Genomic DNA, 15696 nt, shown 5'->3' on the forward strand with positions numbered 1-15696 from the left:
GGTGCGCAGTTGGCGCAGGCGGCGGCGCGGCACGGCGGCGGCGGGCGCTGGCCGGCGCTCTCAGGTGCGGCAGAGCGCGCGTGGAGGGGGCGCGCGACGAGTGAGGGGGCGGGCTTTCCGTTCCCCAGCAGCCGCGGGGCCCGCCCCCTGGCCCGGCCAATGGGCGCGCCCGGCGGCGTCACGTGCTCGCCGCCGCCGCCGCCGCCGAAGCGGAGACCGGAGCCGCGAGCGCCACCAGGGCAGCAGCAGCCGCCGCAGCCGCCGCCGCTGGGCTGAGGAGCCGGAGACGCAGGCTGACGAGGTGGCGGCGGCGGCGGAGCGGGAGCAGGGACCGGGCGCGGGCAGAGCGCGGCGGTGCGGGTAGGCTGCGGCGGAGGGGCAGGCGCCTGCGCGGCGGGCCGTCCCGGGCGGGCGGCGGTTGAGGCGGCGGTTGAGGCGGTTGGCGGTGCCGGCCCGGGCCCCGCATTGTTTGTTGTGCGTCCTTAGCAGCGGCGGCGGCGGCGGCGGCAGCGGCGGCCGGGGCGGAGAGCAGGGAGCAATCCCGGCCCCCGTGGCTCCGGCATTGTGGCCGCCGCCGCCGCCGCCGCAGTTGCGGTGCCCTGGCCGCTTCGGGCAAGGGCAGCGGGCAGTCTTCCTCACCTTCGTGGAGGGTTGGGGTGGGGGGAGGACAGGGTCCCGGCCCCGAGCGGGGAGAGGGCGTGGGCTGTGTGAGGAGACCCGGCGCTGGGGGCTCTGGGTAGGATGGAGGGTGAAGGGCTCGGGGCAGGTGTTGGAGGACGTTGGGGGCAGGGGCTGGGGGAGAGGCTGCGGGGGGCGGCAGGAGGGTGTGGACAGATTTGGGTGAGAAGGAAGGGTGGAGGGATCTGGCCCACTGGAGGATGAGGCCCTTCGGGCAGGTTCGGGGGACCCATGGGGGCCGGAGCGAGTGGGGGCAGCCTGTGGGGGTTTGGGAGGGTGTGAAGGAGGCTTAGGAAGGGCAGGGGCGAGTGTGATGGGATTGGAAGGAATCGAGGGAGGCAAGGAAGAGGCGGATGTCCCGGCCGGGGCTGCGTGTGAGGGGCACGGAGTGGGGCCAGATAGCAGGAAGACCGTGGACAAAAATGTGAAGGGAAACGTGGAAGAAGGTGTCCGGCTCGGGGCAGTGTGGCAGGGTGAGCGTGGAAAGAGGTTGGGGGGTGGGTGGAAGGAGGGTCTCTGGAGTGATGGGGAGGGAAACGGAGGGTGTTCAGGCAGGAGGAACGGGAGGGTAGGCCCAGAGGCTTCAGGAGACCGGGTGAGGGGTGTGAGGACAGGGTCTGTCCAGGAAGGAGGCAGGAGGGTGCCGAGGCTGGACAGATGGGCCCTGCCAGGGAAGAGCATGTGAGAGTCTGAGAAGCAGGTATCTGATCTGGTGAGGCGCTCAGGGGAGAAGAGTGGAGGGCGGGCGATTGCAGCAGGGCCCGAGTTTGAGGGGTTTGGGAGAGAAGTCCGGACGGTAGTGGAGGGTGGTGGGGACGGAGAGGAGGTGCTGGGGCATTTAGTAGAGATCAGAGTGAGTTCTCCAGGAAGTATGAATGAGGGTGGGGAATATCAAGAGAGGGGACTTAAGGGTTGGGGAGACCTTGGAGGGGACCAGTGGAGTGGAGTGTGGAGGGCCAGAGGTGTGTGTGGGGGGAGGGAAATATTCTTGGAGTGGCAGGTGAGGTGTGAGGACAGATGGAAGGAAGTGTTTCTAGGGCAGGACCTGTGGAGGGAAGTTGGGGAGAAGGAAGGGAGGGGGTGGGTGGTGCGTGTTGAAGGGAGATGAGTAGAGGGATGCAGTAGGGGTAGGTTCAAAGTATACAGGTCTGTGTACAGTGTGGGCGGGAGAGAGGCATGGGCTTTGGTGCAAGTAGGTGGGCGGGGGGGAACAAAGGGAAGGAAAGGGGGATGAGAGGATATTTTTGGGTAGAGGATGTAGAAAAATGCCTAGGACCAGTAGTAGTGGGGTAAGGAAAGGGTAAGGGGGGTATGTGTGTAGACATGTCTGTGACTAGAAAGGGGTAGGTTGTATTTTGGGTTTGGGGTGGGGGTGGGGGAAGTAGGATGCCCAGGTTTAGAGCAGGAAATGACTATTCAGGCTGGAGAGAATTAGGAAAACTGCTTGAAAGAGTGTGGAAGCAGTGGGTGCTGAAGTGTGAGGAAAGACTGGAAAACTTTGGGTCTTGAGAGACTAAAGGAGCCACCATGTTTTGGGTCAGTGAAAGTATATGGAAGGGCAGAGTGTAGAATTTGGGGATAAAAAAACCTAAAGGGAGAGGATTAAATTGTTGCCTTAGAGCAACTGGAGAGTGTGTGACGGTGTGTGTGTGGATCCTGGAATGATGTTAATGGAAAATGGAGGACATTAAGCCCTTTACCACGTATGAAAGTTCATGCTTCTAGGATCAGAGAGATCAGGAAGCCTTGATTTTAGTTCCAGAACCCAGTGAATGGGAATGGGATAAGGGAGAGCTGAGTACAGACTCCCAAGTTGGAGGAGCTGTGGGTGGAATATCATTCTAGCGCATTGACCTGATGAATGGGCAAATAGAGGAGCCATACAGGGTCAAGAGGAGCGCACCTGGCGTGAATAGGAGCAGGACTGCAGCAGGTTCAGGGCAGGCTTCTTTGTGAAGATTCTGCAAGAGAGCAGGGCCCAGCGTGTTTGAGGGCTGTCTATCAGAGGGAGAAAAGGATACCTTGGTGCGGTGTATCAGATACCTTGGTGCTTTCTGGGTAATAGGGCAGTTTTCAGGCATTTGAGTGATGTAATATCTCACCCCATTACTAGAGGCTGACAGAGGTAATGTATTAAATACATCCAGCTTCTAAAAGTGGCAGGAATGGAGCTTTATGACTCTTTCAAGGTGGAGATAACAGACCCTCGGTTGTTTCCCAAATAGAGTAAAATTTATTAATAGAGGCTTTTGGATTTTGTTATTTTAATTTGAGTTGGGGAGTGTGGTGTTAGCTTTATTGAGGAAAGACTTTGGGAGTTATGTGGACATATGAAATAACCTTTAGGTGTTTGAACACAGACTTTTCAGCAGGTCTTGTTCAGTGTTCTGTGGCTTGTGTTAGATTCTTTGGGATTTGGAAGGATTAAGGAAACTGCTTTGAGACTGCCTCAGTAAGCAGTGTTTTCTAGAATCTTGGAAAGCAATTTCCTTTTTGACAGTTGAAGGTTCAGTCTTGTCAGATTTTGCAAAAAAAAAAAAATTATTTCATCATGTTGCAGATGCAACTTCAATTATTGCTTTGTGGGCTTCGTGTGGTACCTAGTATGATCTCACATGAAAGGTCCTCTTTGGTACCTTGGGAAGCTTTCTGGGTTGATTAGTTTTCTTCTTTTGTCCATTTAGGAAGTATCTAAATTGTTAGTTTGAATAATGCAGCCATTGTGAGTTCAAATAAGTTTGAGTGGAAGTGGGAATCTTGCCTAAACATAATGAGGCTGAACAGAACACCACATTTTAAGTAATCTCTATCTGTAAGTATAAATATTTTAAAAATAAACTGGAAACCAATCATTTTTAAAATCCAAATTTGAAGTGTATCATGAAGGCAGCAAAATAATGCTCTAAAGGCATTGCTATAAGATTTTGGTTTTGGAGGGCAAAGTTTTTAAAAATATAAACGCCTTTTATTGAAACTCTTAGCAGTGTTTTGATATTTGATACATGTATTTAATGTAATTATAACGAACATGTTTGACCCCTTTGGCTTCCTGGCAGAGAATTTGTGCAGTAAGAATATAAGATGAATAGAGTGACCTTTGAAAATTCTTTCCCATTTGACTGTTGTTTTCTTTTTGTATTTTTTAAGTCCATTGTGTTGGTTCATTTAATTGATTTGGAGCAAGCAGTTCTTTCTTGTTCAAAATATTCAATTCTGGTTTAGTGTTCCGTTTCTATGTATTGTTCCGTGAAGTTCTAAGGTTTGGGATAATTTGTAGGCACTTTAAAATATTATCCTAAGTTTATGAACCAAGGCAAGCAGGTTGTTTAGACTTCGTAGGCTAAATAGTTGGGTCTGGTTTTATTTTCACTGGTGACTTGCTGGACAAGATACTTAATCCCTTTGTGCTTGTTTCTCCTCCAGAAACCTGACTCTTTATCTACCTCCCAGGAGAATTGAGATGGTTTATATAAAACAAGTTTAAACCTTTCAGGAAGGTTAGCACTATGTAAGTAGGGGTAATAGCTGTTATTTCTTTGACTCTTTATTTCGTTTTAGCCTGGTCAAATAATAATTTGGCATTAGGTGGGCTAATTTGTAGTGAGAAACTTGGATAGAGATGAAACTTCTGTGAATATTAGAGATATCTACAAATTGAAGTTTGTTTGTTCTTTGCTCTACTGTCTACTGAATTTTCCTGGCTCATTTGTGCAGCTAAGTATTGGTGTTGATTTGAATTCTTGAGTCTGAGCAGAAACTTGTGAGAAACATTCTGAGTTCTAAGTATGAATTTCCAGAGACAGAATGTTTTTTATGTCTCAGAGAATTCAATTTCTAAATCAGAAATAACACATGTAATACATTTCCCTATGGTTTTTTTGTAGAAAGTTGATTAATTCTGAGTGACTCGAACAGAAAAATGGAGCTATTGCTTCTAGTGGCATTAAGCCTCTTTTTTCAGATTTATTGCATACTTTTTCCTTTTTCAAGTTTTAATTAGCAAATAATTACTGTATCTATTTGACATTACTAAGCCCATTGACAGGTTATGCTCTGTTTGTGGGGGAATAATTTTTAAATGCTTTTTAAATGTTTTATTTGGTTTATTAGTTGTAAAAAGCCTCCAGATTTTGGTCCTGATTGGCATTGCAAAAATGTAAATAGTAAGTTGCTTTATTAGGCATTAATTTGCTTGAGCTTGGTAATATGTGAAGCCCTGACAATAGTCTTTTTATGCTAGCTGATTTATTCTTAGTAGTTTACTACCTTTTATAACATTTTGGACACCATTACCCATCTTACTGCTCTTCTGTTTTCATTTGTTTTGCATGGATCCTTTTATTGGAAAATTGCTTGTTTTTAAAAATTTATTCAGCTGTAGAAAAACTGTTTCTGACAGGTAATTATGAGAGGCTTCATAATTCAGTCTAATTTTAGAAAACTGTTTATTGAGAGATGTATGTTAAATTTATATGTCAGTTAAAATAGAAAGGATAAAATGCTGAGACCAGATTAACCGTGAGCTGACTATACTTAAATGGTTTGAGCCTGAAAGATTTGCAATTCTTTAACTTTTAGGTCATGCATTAAATAATAAGGTGACCAAAGGACCTGATTTGTCACTTTCGTGCCTTTTATTTCTTGTCTTGAGGGTCCTTTAAGTGTATCATTTTTTTTAAAGTTTATTTTTAATTGGAGGAAAGTTGCTTTACAGTGTTGTATTGGTTTTCTGCCTTATAAGTGTATTATTTTTGAGAATTATGGTATCTATCTCAACAATATGTGTGTTGCAGAGTGAATGAAGCAGCTTTAAATTTTAGTTATTTGGTATTCAAATTCTCTTAACTTCTGATATAACTAACACTATGTAGAACGTCTGCTTTCTTTAGTTAACTTTAGCACAACTCGAAAGGGAACAGTTGATTATATCAGTAATAAAATCACAGCTTTGCATTGTGTGACTTCATGGTTCATTTCCATTTGAAAAGTGAGAATTCTGTAGCAGGTTGTGTGATAAATTCTAAGGCATTTCTGGGTCATGGATAAGATGGAGTTTCTTACTGCACCTGCACATTTTCCTGTTCTTTGCAGTTTTCCAGGTGCTGGGAAACACAATATCCAGTTGGTTAGATCAGCATTTTGTTTATAAATTGAATTTAATAGTTAATACTATGGACATAAAGCAGAAAGTAATTGTCCTAAAGACTATCTAGATTTTTATTTATTTTTTGTGTTGCTTACCTGTTTTGTCCGTTTAAGTCAGCAAACATGTCTTGACTTTAGGCTTAAAGGCATGTTTTGTGCCAGACCTGAGATTTCTTAGTAGGGCTCAGTAAAGAACAGATCCTTCCCTAGATAGACTGGCCCTAAACATGGGAATGGAGTCTGTAACTGTGTTTACCTATGTTCAGTCAGCCTACCTGAAAATCAGTATATTTTAAGACAGCTGGGTAGTGTTGACCTGATGAAGTGTTTTGTTTCTGAAAGTTAAGATGAAGGCAGTTCATTCTTAAGATGTTTGTAATTCCAGGTAAATCTCAAACATTGCATCTAATTATGCGGTGATCAGACTTCTGTAGAGCTTAGGCAATCTACATTTTAACCTAATGGAATCATGGGATACTGGGTAGCTCTTAACCCTGGACAGCTCAGGTTTAGTTAGCAAAGCTATTGAACTGGAGGGGAAAGGTATTGTAGTTTTGGTAATGTAGGTTAGCAGCTGGAGAGAATAAGCATTTGGCACCGTAGGTATGTGTATTTTTGGTTGTTTTTGATGTAAGCTGTAAATAAGCTTATAATGCCAAGGTTTGCGTGGAAGAACAGATACACATACTAGTGATGAGGCTTTTTAAAAGATAGTATCTTAAAAATGAGTATTAACCATGATACTTTCTGATAAGCCAACTTTGGGGTAAATGTGGAATTATACAAAATAGGCTTTTGAAATTGGTCAGCATTATTGTTTAGTAGTGCCGTTTATTTTTAGAGTTCAGGGTTCACATACCTGGACTTTGGTCCCTGTGGTAGCTGTGTAAGTGAACAGCAGAGTGTTACATTTAAAGAAATGGAGGAACCAAGAGTTGACCCCAGAGCAGAGAGAGACTTTCAGAACGCTCTGTGAAGCTGTGCATCAAATTCCTGAGAGTCCCCACATTTTGCAAGGAAGGTTGATGGCTGGGCAGATTTGAAACCTGCCTCTTTTAGGGTCTTTTTAAGGTCTACTTGGAGTAATGCTTGTCCTTCTTAGGAAGCACAGGGTCCTAGGATGATGCAGTGGCAGGGAATCTGAAGGAAAAGGCTAGACTTGGGTGGACTCTTCTTACAGGTGGGCACAGAGATGACCCTGTGCAAGCTTGGTTGCTGTATTGCGTAGTAGAAGAATGTGTTTGACACAGAAAGACTTGGCCCAGAGATCTGCTCCTGCTGTTTACTAGTCGTAGATCTCTTTTCTCATGTATAAAATTGGAATAAAACCCCTAATTTACAGAGTTATAGTGAGGATTAAAGAAGATAAGAAAATTGTAAGCTCTGAAGCATATGGCATTTTTTTTTGGTTTTTTGGCCTCAATGCATGTAAAGGTGGGGGATGTTAGCTCCCCCACTAGGGCTCGAACCCACAGCCCCTGCACTGGAAGGTGAAGTCTTAACCACTAGACCACCAGGGAAGTCTCCGACATTTTTTTTTGAAGGGAGGATTGAGCAGAAATTAAGGACAGGCTTTGAAGTAATGAGCAGTTTGACTTGGAGGTCCTGGATTTTTATTTTTTATCATGGCATTTTCAGAGGTACATAAAAAGGAACAGTACAGTGAATGTCCATATACCCATCAGCTAACTTCAACAATTAGCAGCAAGATGCTGCTCTTGTTTCATCCATCCCTCATTCACAGTCACTATTTGTCATTGGTTTTGCTAGAGTATTTTACAGCAAATCTTAGGCATCATATAATTTTGTTCATAAATACTCCAGTGTGTATTTCTAACAGATCAGAACCTTAAAGAGAACCTCACAAACTATTTTAACCCTCTAAATTAACAATAATTCCTTATCTAATACTCAGAAGGAGCTGAATTTGAAACAGCTCTATCACTCACCAGCTTTGTGTGTTAATCAAATTACTAGCTCTCTCTGAGCTTCTGGTTCCTTATCTGTAACATAAAGATAATACTTTATGAAGTTATTTTGAACTTAAATGAAATAACATACAAAATGCTTAACATGAAGATTCTCAGTAAATGGCCCAACCTCTCTTCTGAGCCTCCTATGGCATGTGAATTAGAATTAAGGGGTGTCCTCCTCCCTTCTCAAGTATCACAAGGGGTAACGGTACTCTGGAATCACTGCCCACTAGCCTAGTAAAATTTCTCTTCATTGAGCTATCTGTCTCTTCTGGTGAAATTCTGTAACAGTTGAAATCATATCCATTCTTCCTTCCTTCCTGTAGCAACATTATTCTCCTGTCTACTGGCTCATTCCAGTCAGCATATATACACTACTATTTCATTTATTATTTTCTAAAATGACCTTTTCTTGACCACACTGTCTCTTCTAACTACAACTCTATTTTTCGGCTTCTTGAAAAGGTTGTTTCTGCTCATCTTCAGTTTTCCTGTCCTCTCCTGAACCTACTACAGTGAAACTTTCAACTCCATCCCTGCTGTTGTCACAACCACCACGTTTAATTCTTACTTGACCTATTAGCAGCACTGGGTGCAGTCGATGCCTCCTTCCTTGAAATGCTGTATGCTCTGGTTTCTAGGACACCACACTCTACTGGTTTTCCTCCTGCCTCCTTGGCTTCTTCTCTGTCTCCTTTGTTGGTTCTTTCTTATCACTCCTACGTCTTAATATTGGACTGTCCTATGGGATCTCTGCTCTTTATTCTCATTCTCTTGGTGAGCTCTTTCAACCTCATGGCTTTAAATATGGTATATGTGCCAATAAGTTCCAAATTTTTATCTGAAACTCCAGGTTACTGCGTACTTTGACACTTCCACTTAGATATTTCGTTGGCATCTCATACTGAACTTGTCTTAACCAAATTCCCTATTTCCTCTGCCTCTTTCGTGGTCTTCCACATTTTATTTTAGTAAATAGCAGCTTCCTCTATCTTTCCAGTTTCTCAGGCCATAACTTGGAGTCATCCTTGCCTCTCTTCCTCTCACACACATCTGACCCACCAGGAAATCTTGCCAGTCCTTTCTTCAAAGTATATCCAGACTCTGAGCAGTTTTCATCAACCCTACTGGTTTAAGTCTGCATCACCTCCTCTGAATTACTACAGCGGCCCTTTTTACTCTTGCCCTCTGTTTGCAGTACTCTAGCAAGAATGATTCTTTTAAGAAGCTAAGTCATTTTTGTCTCCTCCTGGTCAGAACCCTCAGGGATTCCGTATCTTTTCTCAGAGTAAAAGGTCAGGTTCTAATAATGCAGTAAGTGATTGGAACCCATCTTTCCTTTCGGACATTTGAACTTTTCTTTTGCTTAGTCCATTCTTGCCACAGTCGCTTTCTTGTTCCTCTCACGGGAGATGCACATTCCTGTCTCCTGTCCTTTGTATTTGCTATTTGCCCTGCTTAGAATGCTGTTTCTCAGATATATGGGTGGCTCCATCTTTTTCAGGTCTTTGTGCCTATCTCCCCTTTCCAGTGAGGCCTTAGTGTGTGTGTGTACGTGTGTGTGTTCGACTCTTTGCAACGCCCAGGCTATAGCCCGCCAGCCTCCTCTGTCCATGGAATTTTCCAGGCAAGAATACTGGAGTGGGTTGCCATTTTCTACTCCAGGGGATCTTCCTGACTCAGGGATTGTCTCTTGAGTCTCCTGTATTGGCAGGCAGATTCTTTACCACTGTGCCACCTAGGAAACCAGAGATCTTCTCTTAGCACTCTGTTGAAGTGGCAGTTCATCTGTTTCTGGCCCTCCCTGCCCTCCCTTTCCCACCTTCTTTTTCTCCACACCACTTAAACTGTTTAACTTATGGTATATTTTGCTTGCTTATTTTGTTCATTGCCTTTCCCCCTTCATTAGTGTATATAAGCTCCATAAAAGCAAGGATTAATGTTGTCTTTGTGTTCTGTAGATTCTAAAGCGTCTAGAATAGTGCCCAGCACTAAGTAGGCACTTGAGTATTTGTTCAGTGAACTATTCTTTTATTAGTTATAGTCTGTCACTTGGTAAAGGATGCTATAGTTGGGATTTTGGGTTTTCCCATGGATGCTGTGTACCTTTAAGTTTTTATGATGTATTTCCTGTTTTCTTCATGAATATCTTTTCTTGAGACTGCTAATAGGCTTTATTATTTATTCATTATAATTTTGAGTCCTTGTTATGTACTAGTTGCATTGGGGGATACAAAGATAAAACATTGACCCTGGCCTTCAAAAATTTAGTCTATGAGGGGAGGTGATGGTATGATTTTGAGATATCTATAAATTTTTTAAAGTAAGTACTTAAGAGATAAAAGGGCTGAGGAATTTAAAAGAGCAAGAAATTATTTCTGCTAAGGGGAATAAGGGAAAGACTTCAGAGAAGATGTGGTATGTGGTTCCTGTGCTGAGTCACAGGTAAAAATGGGGATTAGATTATGAGATAAAGAGGGAGAGAATTCCATATGGAGGGGACTGCACTGGCAAAATAAGAATGATTTCTATGGAAAAAAACAAAGTGGTTCAATTAGTTAAAGATAGGGGAATATGAAAGGAATTGATGGAGTGTAAGTTTGGAGTGGAATATTGGAGTCACCGATAAAGGTCTTGAGTGTAAGAATGAGGAATTCAAACTTTATTGTCGACAGTGAGGCTTCAGTGAAAGGTTTTGATTTGAGCAAGAGTGGAGGGATGACATTATTAAAGCTTTCTTTATGAATTTGACAATTTTATGTGAAAAGAGGGGCCGGAACACATATAGTGATTAACGATGCCATTATAACAGTTTGAGGAAAAATGTGATAAAGGTAGTGCAGATGGGTATAAAAAGGATGCCTTGAAACTGACGAAACTTGGTAGCTGGATGTGAGGACTGAGCCCCAAGCCTACAAGGTTTCAAGTGTAGTTGACAGGTCAGGCTGGGGGGCCCTGAAGAGAAGTCGGGAACCCAGGAGAGATGGGATCAGGGGACACTTTTACTTTAGTTTTGATATTCAGTTTGCAAGTGTGGTGGTGACATTGTAGGTGATTATTGTTCTGATAGAAAATCAGGAATCTTTAGAAAGGATGTGTATCTGTGGCTTTGTGCCTTCATTTTGATAGATACAATTAATGACAGAGAAGTGATTCAGTTGCGGAAACTGTTTCTGAGGTCTGAATCTTGATAATTGACTTGGGAAACTTAAGTCATCCAAACTTTTCTTTTGATTTGTGAGTGGCTCCACTTGTTTCACGAAGTTTGTTAGACAAGCTTCTCTTAGTTGTAAAGCACTTTAGCAGCTTGAAGCAACTTAACTGTTACCCTTTGAATGGCCCTCTACTGCTGATTCATTGGCTGTGGATATCTTAGCAGTGAAAACAGAGTTCCCTTCATCACTTGGTTGAGATTAGTTTGAGTGAAAAGGTTTGCAGATGAGGCCGTACCTCTCCTTTTCTTTCCCCTTAGGACTTAGAGGCGTAGAAGAGGAAGACTAGCCTTCTATGTTAATTAATGGTAGTTAAGGTGTTAGTTTCCAAAACAATTCTTTAACAACCTACACTTAACAAAATACCAGAAGATAACAAGAGGATTTAGCTTCTATTCCAGGCAAATTGAAGAACAAGAATAAGGTCTTTTTAGATTTATATCATTTTCATGAGCCTTGTAGTAGGAGGAGTTTTTAACCCCAAGGTTATTTATAGGAAAAAAGAATTATTTGCAAAATAATGTTGATTAAGGTATACAGTTTTTATTTATAGACTGTCTAATGATGTATGATATTTATAATTTTATACTTGGTGCATTTTTAAATAGTTGAATAAAAAGGCATCGTTGAGTTTGTTGGTTAAGAACTTGCAACTTCACCAGCTTGGTTTGGAATGCTGACCTTGAGTTTACCACATTAGTCATCTCTCCTTTATGCTTAGATCATAATGTCAGTGAATATGGTTTTGGCATTGTTTTATTTTTTGGGGGGGGGGGCATTGTTCTTACAGAGTCGGTTCTTACTTTCCAGTGAATAGGAGTCTATAGGAGTCAATTACCCTGAAATGAGAAAGTTTTCCTGTTCAGGATAACTTACATTTTTCAGTCCAGAGGAGGTGCTTATATTTATACATGGTAGTTAATTTAGCAGATGTAGCATATATTATAATTTTTTTAACCTTAGGCAATTTTCACTTGTTTGACAAGAATATAGAGTGTAAAATAATCTTATGAGGAACCTGTAAGAATCTTTTTAGTCTTGCTTTGTTCTTTGACAGATGTGGTTAAGGCCCTTGTTCAAAATCACACACCTCACTGGTAGCAGAGTTAGGATGAGAAATAGGTTTCTTGATCTCCGGGTGTGGACTCCTTCCACCGTGTCAAGCTGCTGTGTTAGAAATGTAGACCAGAAAACTTGGAATAAACTTAGTTTAACTTGTCACATTGCTGGCATCTAATGATGTTCAATAAGAACAATTAGGGTTTTTTTCCCTTGTCTCCTTTGACAATTATTGTTTTTAGGTTAATCGTTTTATTTTATTTTTTGTTTTTTTATTTTCTTTTAATTTTTTATTAGTTGGAGGCTAATTACTTCACAGCATTTCAGTGGGTTTTGTCATACATTGATGTGAATCAGCCATGGAGTTACACGTATTCCCCATCCCGATCCCCCCTCCCACCTCCCTCTCCACCCGATTCCTCTGGGTCTTCCCAGTGCACCAGGCCTGAGCACTTGTCTCATGCATCCCACCTGGGCTGGTGATCTGTTTCACTATAGATAATATACATGCTGTTCTTTCGAAACATCCCACCCTCACCTTCTCCCACAGAGTTCAAAAGTCTGTTCTGTACTTCTGTGTCTCTTTTTCTGTTTTGCATATAGGGTTATCGTTACCATCTTTTAGGTTAATCATTTTAAAACGAACAATTTGGTGGCATATAGTTTATTCACATGTTGAGCAACCATTCACCCCAAGTAGTTCAAAACATTTCTGTCATTCCAAAGTGAAATCCCTGACCCATTAAGCAGTTTGAAAAAAATTTAAGTGATTGAAATAAAAATTTTTAAACAATTAAAAATCTTTACTTTGACCAGGTCAGCAATAGCAGGTTTGTATTAGAGGTCACCCATCTCTGATTTGCCAGAAAGAGAAAACTTTTTTTATATTATTTAGTAGCGGACCTATTGTATTTACAACAACAACAGCATTACAAAGAAAGTGTCAGTCACGTTATGATTAACAACACTAATAGCCGACATGCTTTATACATATTACCTCTAATCTTTACACTAGCCTTTCAGAAAGATTGCTCTGTTTCAGATGAGAAAACTAAGGCTGTGTTCAGTAACTCTGGCATTACTTACTTGGTAAATTGTGAACTTGTTTTTTGAATCCGTTTTGGTTCCAGAAGTTGGCTAACAGCAACAAATGGAAGGGATCGTCTTATTTGGGGGTGGGCCAGGACTATTTTAGCAGGAAGGTGTATAAGAGGAGGGGAGTAGTTGAGTTCACTGGTTTTGGTAGTGTCTGTAGTAATAACCACTTTCTCCTGACCAATTGATACCTGTATTCCATATGGGAAAAGCAAAATAGGGAATAACCTTTGGAACCCTTTAATAGACATATATATACAATTAGAAGAGATTGCAGTGTAGCTTCTGAGGTGTGTTCTTAGAAATTCTGTATTTCTTTTTTGCCTTCTCATTTATTTTTTTGTAAATTGCTACTTTCTTTTTAAAATTGTAAATTGATTTGCTTGAGTAATGACTAGTCATAACAGTATTGGAACTTCATTGACTTTTCCATTTTAGATACTTTTAAAAAGCGGTGGCTCACTTCCAAAGAGTAACTCAAATTGTGTGTGTTGAAGGATTTTATAATTACACTTTTACCCCTGTTAAAAAAAACCCTAATTATATCTTTTTTTAAAATTTGAAAGAACTTTACTAGGCCAGTTTTCAGTTATTCCCCTCAAAGGGGCTAGTAAGTCACCTCATAAAGCTTGTCGCTTTTTACTGTGGTTTGGATGACGTGATTTCTTTTCTCCTGAGTAGTAGGCACTGGAGTAATTCGCTTTGATCTGCTGGGTTTTGAGTGAAAAGAATGTAAAAGATAGCTTCCTGGCTATTTTGGACAAAATAATTTTTTTTTTTTTTTTTGTTATGTGAACATAAGAATATAAGCTGAAACAATAGCAGCCATCTCAAATGTCCCGAGTTTAAGTGTATTGATAGTTATCCAAAGAAGTATAGATTTTCCACAGTGACCCTGTGACTTTTGCTAATATCTAAACAGTAGGTACTTACATAAATGGATTCCATGCTCTTAAAAACTTCTTATTTAAAAATTTTAAAATGCCCTTATATAATAACTTGGCTCGGATATTACACATCATTTTTTCTCCTTTGACCAGGATGAGTTTTTTCACTCTGGAACCAGTAAAAACACATCATAAAGAGTACAGGCTTTGGAGTTGGTCGGATTTCAAATCCTTTCTCTGCCACTTACTAGCTCTAAGACATTCTCTCACCTTAATATAATACCTCATAACTCTACCAAGTAGGATTAAAGAGTGATGTCTCTAAAGGGCTCAGCACAGTGTCTGGCACGCATTAAACTATGTTCAGATTGTAGTTGTTGTAGAAAGAAGTCTAAATTTTGGTAGCCTAGACAAATATCAGTGCAATGCAAACACAGCACAGCCTCATAGTAAAGTGCCCAGTTCTGAAATCAGTACATTCCTTCTTGGGTTCTGTGTTTTGTTTTGAAGTGCCATGTGTCAGTTTTCACTACTTCCTGCAGGTTGCCCTCCTTTTCTCAGAAATGCTTGGCAAATATCTCCATTGATTATTGTATAATTTACCTCACAGATTAGAAGGTGCTCCCTGTACAAGCTAATGAGGAGGCATTTGCTCCTCATAGCTGTCCTTCGGTGAGGTGTTCATGTGTTGCATGCTAACAGGTTCTTACCACCTTCAGAGATGTCTGCTGGCTGAATGCCCAAGCTTATGTCAAACAAGAAAGTACTGGTTGCCTGGAGTGAAAGAAGTACCAAGTGCCTACTTAGCGTTTATAGTATATTTTATGATGACTGTTAATACTAAAGTATGAAAATCCATATCCTAGTCTATTAATTTTACTCATTACTTCCCCATTACTTGTTTCACTTCTCTTGTGTTCAGAAAAGCGTACAAAAGGCTTTTTACTGTATAAACTATAGGCTTGAAGTTGTAATGAATTATAATCCAAGAGTATTAGTGTGTGGAGGAGACTTTGGAGATCAACTAACTTATCTTGTAGATGAGAAAACTGGCTGAGAGAAGTTGTGAGTTGCTTCAGGACACAGAGAGCAAGTGACAGGTCTGATTTCCAGTCTAGTGCTGAGGGCTAACCTGGTAGAGTGGATAGAGCCCTGGACTTTGAAATCACTCAGTCCTGATTTTGCTTCCTGATTCCACCATTTATTAACAGTATGACCTTTGTCAAGAGCATCTGAATCTCTCCCCTGCCCTGTTAGACTTCGTGGGGCTGTGAGGACTATGAGGTAATGTAAGTAAGGCACAGTGCCTGCATAGGCTGTGGACTCAAGGGCTGTGTTATGTTGGACTGTTTTTCTTGATTACTTGAAACAGGTCATATGGTTAAGTGATTATTCTTTATGAAATGGGAATCACTGAGAATGGTTAATGTTTTTGCCAAATCCTTTCACTGGAAAATCTAGTAGTTATCGTAAGAGGACTGCTTACTGCAGATGAGAGCAAAACGCCTTGTACTGTGATGACGTTGCTCCTTCCTGGGAAGCGTTGGGCATTTCCCAAGGAGAATGGGGATAGAATGGGGAACACCAGAATCCATCTACGTTTAGTTAGGCTAGCAATTCTCAGACTTCTGAATTCAAGATTCCTTT

The 15696-nt window shown here is 41.7% G+C and overlaps 1 protein-coding gene across 5 annotated transcripts in view; it reads left to right on the top strand.

Moving 5' to 3' along the window:
* The first annotated feature begins 213 nt into the window (after positions 1-213).
* STRBP (spermatid perinuclear RNA binding protein) overlaps positions 214-15696 on the top strand; it is a 136741-nt gene continuing 121258 nt past the window's right edge. For 2 of the 5 annotated variants that reach the window (XM_061154696.1, XM_061154701.1), the window contains exon 1: positions 214-360. The gene's annotated coding sequence lies outside the window, so the exon portion shown is untranslated. Of the gene's footprint in view, positions 361-4131; positions 4187-15696 lie in introns of those variants that run through there. The other 3 variants (XM_061154700.1, XM_061154699.1, XM_061154697.1) reach the window with 3 other exon arrangements.

This window comes from Dama dama, chromosome 11, assembly GCF_033118175.1.
Source record: "Dama dama isolate Ldn47 chromosome 11, ASM3311817v1, whole genome shotgun sequence".
Lineage (NCBI taxonomy): Eukaryota > Metazoa > Chordata > Mammalia > Artiodactyla > Cervidae > Dama > Dama dama.